The following is a 9,624-nucleotide window of genomic DNA, read 5'->3' on the forward strand; positions in this document are numbered from 1 at the left end:
ACACACACACACACACACACACACACACACACACACACACACACACAGTAATCAGCCACTACTGCCTCTCTGTATGTGTTATAGATAGTGCAGCAACTTTAAGTGTGTGTAAAGCTTCAGAAGTGAAAATGACCACAAGGGATACATGCATAGACTTTATGTAAGAAGTGGACATATTAATCGCCACGTCACCCGTTGATTTGTGGACTGCAGTTTTGAAGCCTCGAGTTCGGTGATTTTGCCGTCGCTATCTTGTCGTTTTTTTGCAACTAGTGAATGGAAGTTACCATATCTGGAATGCCGAGGAGTGATGTAGAGACGCCGTTTACGGTTTCGGTAGTGGCAGCGAACCTGTCAATCACAGTAAGCCCGCCCTAAAGCATACTCCGCTTTATGGTCTATTTTACTCTAAAAGGGATCATAATTTCCTGTGCATGAGGTCCATCCATAAGGTCCTGTGTGTGTGTGTGTGTGTGTGTTTGTGTGTATGCAAAATGTTTGTGTCCCTGTTCATTCATGCATGAGGTATGTGTGCAAGGATGTGTAGTTAGTCTGCGGGCACAAGGCCTGGCCTACAGTGAAGTCCCACCATGCACCAGTCTAATTATTACTGGAGGACTTAGTCAACCCCCACTGTGCTCCCACAGGGCGGCATGAGGCCAGGTCCAGCTCCACACTGGATCAAAAGTGCTTTTTAGACACAAACTTGCCTCGCTGAGGTATCGCCTCTGTGAAATTTAACGAGTAAACCCTTTCGTTAGATATGTCAATCTTAATAACAGAAAGCGATCTAATGAGTAAACCCTGGTCGGCCCGGCTGGCTCTGTAGTGTAAATTAGGTAAATAATGAACAGCCTTTAAATAGGCTAACTGCCCAGGCTAATGGGTCCTATCTCTTATCTCATTCCTGCACCGATCCCTCAGACCACCAAAGCTAATTCTCCTCTTAGGGAGTGTGTGCAACACATTTTAAAAGTAAACATCCACCCTTAAACAGCTGGCCAGCAAGCACGTAGCATCTGTAAAATATAGCCTCCACACTTTGCCTCGACATGCCATGTGAGTGCAGAGGTATAGAGAGCGCATCAAATATTCATATGGATACATGGCCTAGCTGTAGCAATGCCAGGCCTTTAAATAAAACCCGTCTGAATGGATGTTTTCTGGAGGCCAAAGGGTTCATTTTAATTCTAGACTGGAGGGAGAAAAGTTGACACTCACACTGCTGATGGCCTAAACGGCTAATTTAAACTTTAATTGAGTCATAGATTACTTTGATGATGCTGTTTGTAAAGACTAAATGAGAGTAAGGGAAGCAGACCATGTGAGGATGTCTGAGAGCCAGTGTGTGGTGGAGACAAATTGTAATCCTGATGAGCCAGAATGTGGATGCACAGAACGGTGGAATCCATCACACATTATATATGAGGAATATAAACAGAGATTAAATGTGATGTAGACCTTCATCACTAGCTTAGAAGGACCTGTCAGTATGCTTCTTGCTCATTATTTTATAATTGATAAAAGAAGACATGATTTTCTTTCCCAAGAGAGTTTATTTGCACAACCGTTGTCAAACACAAACTGTGACACTGTTCACATCTGCGGTTAAATCACCCCCCTCTCCCTATGTGTCCAACACGCTGCATAAAATCAGCTCGCATCCTTTCATCTAAAGCAGCGGACGGAAAGAGGGTTTAATGCGGCCTCGAGGGTTAAGCTTCCCTCCTGCCGATCACATGAACCGTCTCCTGTCAGGAGGGATCAGATCTCACCTCAGACCCCTAGGACTTCTGGAGTCTCACTCTGCTCTTGTCTTTTCACTGTGTGTTGAGGTTAGATATTATCCGTCCGTCTCGCTTGTTCTCACGTTAAAGAAAATGAAAGTGGAGTGCCTAAAGTTCAAGTATCTCTTTGTCTTGAGACGGAAGATGGAGTGTGAAATTGAATGGTGGGTTGGTGCAGCACCCACAGTAATACAGGGTATTAAACTGACTCTCTCAATCACGGTGGAGGGATTCACATGACCCTGAGACCTGGAAGGGTCTCCCAAGGCAAGGCAAGGCCCTAAAAAAGAGCCAAAAGTTGTGCGAGACTCAAAACAATCTAGTTTGTATGCTGCGTCTTCTGACCACATCTGAAGGGAAAATGTGTTTTGCTGTTCTGAACTGCCCTGCTCGAAGATGGGGGGAAAAGCTGGCCCCGATAAAGAGGGGCACCATGCAATAATAGTTAGGGGACCTTTGTTGTCTGTTGACTGGAAATGGGAAACGAACAGCTGTCTGTTGTGTTAAAGTACAACGTTTTGTTGACAATTCACCCCAACCTCCTTCTGTACAAAATAATGTCACCTGACTTCTCCCTTTGCTCACACCATAATAAGCCGCTAGAGGGCTTTGTCAATTAAACAAAAGTGCTTTTGGGGCACTTGCTGAAAGGATGGACTCTGTTGTTTTCTTGAGAGGACAGTCTGTGACAGAGTGTATTGTAGTGCATCAGCAGTCTCTCTGCTCCCGCCTGAGCAAAAACACAGTTAAAATGTTGAAAAAACAACAGACAGCATTGTGTAAAGTCTGGCACCACAGGCTTCTTCAAGTGTATGTGTTTGAATGTGTCTGGCTGTGTGCGAAAATCTAAAAATGTTTTAACTGCTGCACTCCACAGCTCGTAAACATACAGTTCAGCATAACAGCTTGGAGTCAAATGCAAAGTGTTTTATAACTGTGGGAGTTACAGAGAAACATTTGGCAAAATAAAGTATTTGTAATATGCAGAAATGCACAGATCGGGTTACATTGTCAAGTATTTGTCTTTGCGTTCTTTTTTTTTTTTTTTTTTAATTATCCCAATTCTGGAAATGGCAATTCATTTATTTTTTCATTATACTGTAGGGAATGCTCTCCTGCTAATCATTGAAATGCCTGCTGTGTCTCGTAACATAACTTTGTGTGCTATTTTTATAGTTTCAGAACACTAGCAGCTTGAGATTAATGCCAATACACACTCATACACAATTATCTGTGCAAGTGTATCTTGCAGTATGTGCATGCATGTGTGTGAGTGGGTGTAAGTGCGAAAAGCAAAAACAATCTTTTACTGGCAAAGCTCACAGTTCTCCAACAACATCAAATCCAACAGCTTGAAGCCTTCTGGATAAAAAGTTTTGTGTCCAAATGAACTAAATACACAAGCACAGAAATATTGTATGAAGTGAAATTAACTCACAATGTTCAATTTCAGGATGGGCACCTTCTGTTTTTTGTCCGTGCAATAACAGTCCACCCAGAAAATTTGCCAATTTTAAACCTTAACAGGTGCACTCCCATTTGCCGAATGCAACTGTGTTTGTGTTTTCAAATTCAAGTTCAGAGTTGTGTTTTAAATTCCACATTTCTTTCCTCATTCATAAATGAGACCATGTTTTGCTTGGGGAGGCATAGCATTTCAGTTAAATCCTATTTGGCAATGCATCACTGTTTAGGCTTGCCATGCTTTCATAGTTTTACAGCGTTCCTCATATATCAAGCAAAATACTGTATATGATTTCAAACCGAGATTATTTTCATGATTTACAATATCTAGCAAATATTTTGGCTCACCACGTATGTCAAACTTATTTAAATTTATACTGGCATCCTTGCATGTGTATTATTGAAGCAATACATTATTGCTTGGATACACACACAAATATCTCTTCTTCGAAGTTAAAAATTCCAGCTCAAGACGAGACCAACCTTGCACCACCGACTGACGATATCGTCGGCCGTCACCCCTGACAAAAAGATTGTGTGCTGCATCTTTTCTTTGTTTTCATGGCTCTGTTTTCTCATTCCTGCTGCAGATAGAGTCAGAGAGACGAGGATAACGCTTGAGAACCACTGCCTGCTTATTGTCCTCTGATTCATTTTTAATTTTAAGCCCCTTTTTTAATAATATATATATATATTAAATAAATAAATAATTACTCTCTTCGGTTACATTTTCACTTATGTGTGCAGGTGAATATTGGCTTTCTTTGTGTGTGAGAGTGAGAGAAGCAAATGTTAAAATCTAGTCAAGAATCGGTCAGGAGTGACACAAAGTACGTCTTCTGGCATTTAAACTGTTGACTAAGCAGTAAATTGGAATTTCTCCAGACAACAAGACACTGCACTAAGAAAACAACTGATCATCCAGTCCCAGACTACGTCCACCCATTTCAAGGTGTATCTTGTCTCTTAATACTGCCTGAGCAAATTCTGTAAGTCCAACATAACAACAAATATCCATTACTAACACGGTTGAAGATGGAAAAAAACAATGAATTTTTCCATTGAGAACATGTAAATATATATCAAATCATATATAGCATCAGAGGTCATTGCACATTCTATTGAAACCACAGAAGTACATATCATATAGCAGATGGAAGAAATACCGCACACACATATCCGAGAAAGAAGTGTAGGTGTGTGCGTGTGTGTGTGTGTGTGCGTGGCTGGGCCAGGGCTGGCAGACATCCTGAGGAAGGCCAGTTGCTGATAAGGCCTCCAGGCAGGGAAAAGACTGTTTATACATTGAAACAGACGCCCACTGAACTGAACACAGGACACACCTCATTACACAGCTCAAGAAGAAATGACCTGAACTTTGGTCAGTGATGTGTGTGTGTGTGTGTGTGTGTGCATGAAAAACAAAGGCATGAAGAGAGAGAGAGAGAGAGAGAGAGAGAGAGAGAGAGAGAGAGAGAGAGAGAGAGGCTCAGATGGGTAACAGAGAAACAGAAAAGTGGACACCTCTTCTGTATGTCTCTCAGGCTTCTTACGCATTCCGACATGCCCAGATGCTTTCCTTTTGTATTTCACATTTCCCTGTATATATATATATATATATATATATATATATATATATATATATACACAGTAGCAACTAGAACTTTGAAAAAGATTTGCCACTTTATAGCACTGCAGGTCTGTCTTTAAGTGGGCATGATGGGTTGTATGGATTTTTATGACTTTTATTTGAGTCAATAAACCGAAGAACAAGACAATCAAATGGAATCTTTGTTGGCTCAGAGCACTAGACGGAGATGAAAATGGGCTTCAGTCGTCAATTTAATCTCGCCAATTTTTGAGCTTGCACGTTTCCATCATGTGTCAAACAATGTATCTGCAGCTTGAACACAATGTGATCAGCTTCCATTGATTTTGGAGGAAGCACTTTCCAGTGGCTGATGGCAGGAGTAGAACCCCAGTATTAGTGTCTTATCGTCTTCCTAAATCAGATCTGTTTTTATTCATCACCCAGTGTCCATTAATCTGATCTCATTGACACTTTTATCTGCCTCTGTACGGACAAACTGGAAAACAAAAACAAAAAAATGCATAGGCCTGAGGAAGAAGCATTTAAGGAAAGATAGAGGAAAAGAAACAGAGAGAGAGAGAAAGAGAGTTTTATCATTAAGTGTGAGTAAATCATGGCTAAGCTAACCTGATTGTGGCTTTGGTCTGCTCTCTCCCACAGACAGCCTCTTCCTGTAGGGCTGCACTCTGCTGACCTGTGGGGGCGAGCGACTACACAGACTACAGCTTCGGATCTAATATCACCAATAATCACTACAGCCAAGAAACCACAGTTAGACAGAGCAATGAGGGAGTGGAGCAAAGTAGAGAGATGGTGTTTTTGTGCCTGTTATTTCATCTGTTTTATTGTCTTCGTAGACGCATAGTACATCTCGTATTTCTCTCGTTGTTGTCGTATCTTGCTGTGTTTATTCCACACCATGAATCAACCGTGAAGCCACTAAACAATGGCTAGAGTAGGCAGCCAATGTGTCTCACCCTCCAGTCTGTAACGGGAGAGTTGTAAGCTATATGTGTGTAAACAAATGCAATGATATACAGGCATCAATGGGAAGCAGTGGCTCTGTAGTGGAGGTAAAAACAGCCCTGCCTGAAATGCTCAAAATATTAGGTCTGGAGGGAAATTCTTTATATTTTCAACCTGGGTGTCATTCTTGTTTTTCATCAACTGTGACATGATACCAATTTACTCACTACCATTGAAGAGATCTGGAAAACTGATGCGAAAAATGGTTTCACAAATGTAAGCAGCTCGCTACAGATACACGTATTTCTAGGGGACTACTGTGTGTGTTTACTTGTGATTTGATTCACAGACAAATGTTTGACTTTCACTCAAGCCCACGTTTGATGCCGTTGCCATGTTTCCCAAAGTTTGTTTCAGGTAGAGTTGAGTGATTTGATCGGATCTGTGGGTGTATGAGACCATTGTGAACAGTGTTGCGGATCAGTGAGTAGGACTGATTTATGTCATTACTGGATTGTTGGCTCGATTTGTCCGGTATATGAGTAACACCCTTGAAAATCACGAAAAACAACAAACTAGGGCTGCCCACTCATAGTTGATAAGTCGATTAATCGGTCATTTTGTGCTCAGATTTCTTCAGTCGATTTGTCTTTCATGCTTTTTCATGCTAAATGACTTATTTCCAAGAAACTTATCTCTGGTAAACACATGATTCAAAGTGGTGCTTCTGTGTTATTGTGTCGATCAGTCAGTGTTAGTCGACAAATAATTACTTTGGTCAAGGAACATTCCTACAACAAACACAAAGCTGCTGGATTCGGCCCAAATTGGAGGGCAAAGAATATTCATGTTCTCCGCTGGTTTCCTTTTAAATTTGTGCAACTGTCTTCAGGCACATCTCAGCTGGAAAACAGAGGTGCTCTCTCATCACAGGCAATTTGTTGAGTCTGACAGGAAGCTACATGGGGTCGCAACCTTGTCTGAACAATTCCCAGGAATCTCTCCTTTACGTAAGTGAAAATGGGAGGGGGGAGTGATGCGTTGTGGGTCAGAGGTGTGTTGATGCTAAAGACGTTACATCTTTTTGGTTGGGAGCTGTGGGAGTGATGTACTACATGTGGAAAGATTTGACAGACACGGCAACAAAATGTCATGATTGCAAAGAAAAGGCCTCGGAGAAATCAGATGGGAGCCTTAATTATAGAGTAAAGAGGTTTAAAGATAAACATCCTATACTCATCTCACTCCTACTCTGGACCACTGAGTATTGCTCACACAAAGCAGAGCCATCTTTATCTGCCCTAAGGGAGCCCTTTGTGTGAGTGTAATGTTTTCCTTTGAGTTAAAAAGGGAAAACCGCAAAATAGCATGTACATAAATCTTTATAATTCAGACTAAATGCTGTAAATTTTTAAAAACTGGGGCCACACGTTGGGAATAGCTCAGGGGATTTGCATAATTGCTGATAACAATGGAAATCATTTCTTTGGGTAAATAAACTGTCTTTTGAGGGATTTTGGCTGGTCTGGATCCAGTTACAAGCAAACAAAAAGAATGTGGACTCAGGCGTTTTACTCCTATTCAGTGTTTTTTTTTTACAATGCAGAGAAGAGGAGGAAAGATGAGAAGAAAGTGGACAAAACAAGGAGATGTATAAGGAAGCAGCGCTGGTGACTCAGCCGGCCGAGCTTCTACCATGTGCTTCAGAAATCAAGGGTTCAAGTTTGGCTCACAGCCCTTTCTGTGTGTCACACCCGCTCTCTTATCTTTCCTGACACTCTCCACGGTTCCCTATCTTAGAAAGCCGGATTGTGTAGATGTGAAGATGAAGTGCAACCAAAGGGGAGAGGTTTGTTTATTGGCATTGTGGAGCAACAACTGCCTGCGGCTGCAAAGAAGAGAGTCAGGCCTGAACCCTTTCATTCCTTCAACCTCCTTCTCTCTCCACCTGTACTTCTCTCTGTGCTTTTCTTCTCTGTTTCCATTATCTGTCTCGCCACAGTGGGAAGCGCACTAAATACAGCACAGCGCTGCAGGCAGGAGCAGCAGCGGGATATTGGACAGGCGTGAGGAACGAGGCCCGCTGGGTTCAACACCATAGATGTGGCGATGTCGACGTTGGCCAGACGTTTTCTTATTTATGGGGTTATTCCAGGGAGGCAAATAGAGAAATGGATGAGGCTGAAGGAGCATCACAAGGAAGAAAGTAGCAGATGGAGAGCGTGAGATGGTGATGGTAGGAGGTAAGAGCATTTGGAAATGGCTGGGAAAAAAAGGCAATGGGAGAATCCAGGAATAGCAAACAGCTGAAATACAAAGAGAAAAGAGGAAACACAAGAGCTGACCTATGAGGGAATGAAGAGAGTAACATGGAGGAGGTTATAGCTTATTAACTTGGCAAAAAATAACTACTGCAGTGTCAATAAATCACATGCGATGTGGCTGCAAAGCCACCGTCACTAGCAGCTACAACTGACTATGAGATTCAGCTCATTTAACAGGATCCATACACTGTTTGAAGCAATTTGTTAACAAGTGAAGTCAGATCCAAATACTCTGAGTACCATAACAAAAGAAGCTATTCAGGGTGTTTTTATGGTGCGACTAAGGCTTGACGAAGGGTTAAGCGTCTTGGAATAATGCGGGTCAGAATAACAAGAGGTTTTTCCTGTTTTTCCCATTCTGCCAATATCGTCACCAAGCCGTTTAGCAAGACCTACTTTGCAAAGACGAGCAGAGGAACTTTCTAGGTCGCTTTTAGACCGTGTCTTTAATCATGTGAGAGGGAGAGATGATTGGAACCATGAGTGGGCACGCAATTAGGAAAGTTTGAGAGAAGAGAATCAAGGTTTTCACCGTCAGATGGAAATGGGTGAAACACGAGGAGCTTGAAGAGAAATAAAAATTAATCGATGTGACGAGAGAAAAGGGACAGGAACGAGAAATGACAGGCAGACACAAGATGCTGATGAGGGGGTGTTGATTATTGGACGTGCCTGAAGTACACAGCTTGGACTCATTTTGACAACAGGGCTTTGAATTATCTCTCCCTATTGCTGCCAGCAGAGATAAATCATTAGCTGGGGTGTCTGCATGGTGTATTTTGAATTTTCTAGAGGATTTCAAGGGGGCTCATTTCTGTGAGGAGAGTGCTGCTTCCCAGCACTTTTTGTCTTTCTGATCACGTCCCTGCAATCGTTTTAATTAACCAAAGTTTTTTTTTTAAGTGCTTTTTGATCTTGCGCTGTAAGCATTTTCACTGAGGTCCTGCTCAATCTTCGCACCGCCCTGCTGCAAAGTGCAGCTACTGGATTTTCATATTGACAGCACTATTGTTTGCTTACCCCAGAGATACTGGAGAGATGCTGCGACTGCTGTGCATCCATCTGTCTGTCTGTCTGTTTGTCAGCTGTGGGTGGATACAGTCAAAAATGCACACTACCATACACAAACACATATGCACTCACAGATGTTGAGGATCTGGGACATGCTTAGGTGAACAATAGGGACATCGTTTGTACCACCGCATCTCCCTTTATATCGTAGCTGAATCCTCAAATCTCATTGACCCCAAATCTATCAAAACAATGTCTTATGGGGAGGTATCTGCTCCTGTGTCGCTAAACCCCCATTCAACTCACCTCATTCTGTCTCTCACCGTCTAACAGAAGCCATCTATCGCTGCAGAAACCATGGGGTGAGCTGGGAATAAGTAAGCAACTCAAAATTCCTACCAGAGAACAGACCAGAGGCTTTATCCCTAGAGAGAGAGAGAGAGAGAGAGAGAGAGAGAGAGAGAGAGAGAGAGAAAAGAGT

General features: G+C 42.2%; 1 protein-coding gene across 2 annotated transcripts in view; it reads right to left on the minus strand.

The window, feature by feature from the left end:
- The window catches only part of kank4 (KN motif and ankyrin repeat domains 4), a 67,485-nt gene that overhangs the window by 29,419 nt on the left and 28,442 nt on the right, over positions 1 to 9,624 (minus strand). The window lies entirely within an intron of this gene.

The sequence above is a fragment of the Anarrhichthys ocellatus genome, unplaced genomic scaffold, assembly GCF_004355925.1.
Source record: "Anarrhichthys ocellatus isolate YVR2014 unplaced genomic scaffold, GSC_Weel_1.0 scaffold22, whole genome shotgun sequence".
NCBI classification, from domain to species: domain Eukaryota; kingdom Metazoa; phylum Chordata; class Actinopteri; order Perciformes; family Anarhichadidae; genus Anarrhichthys; species Anarrhichthys ocellatus.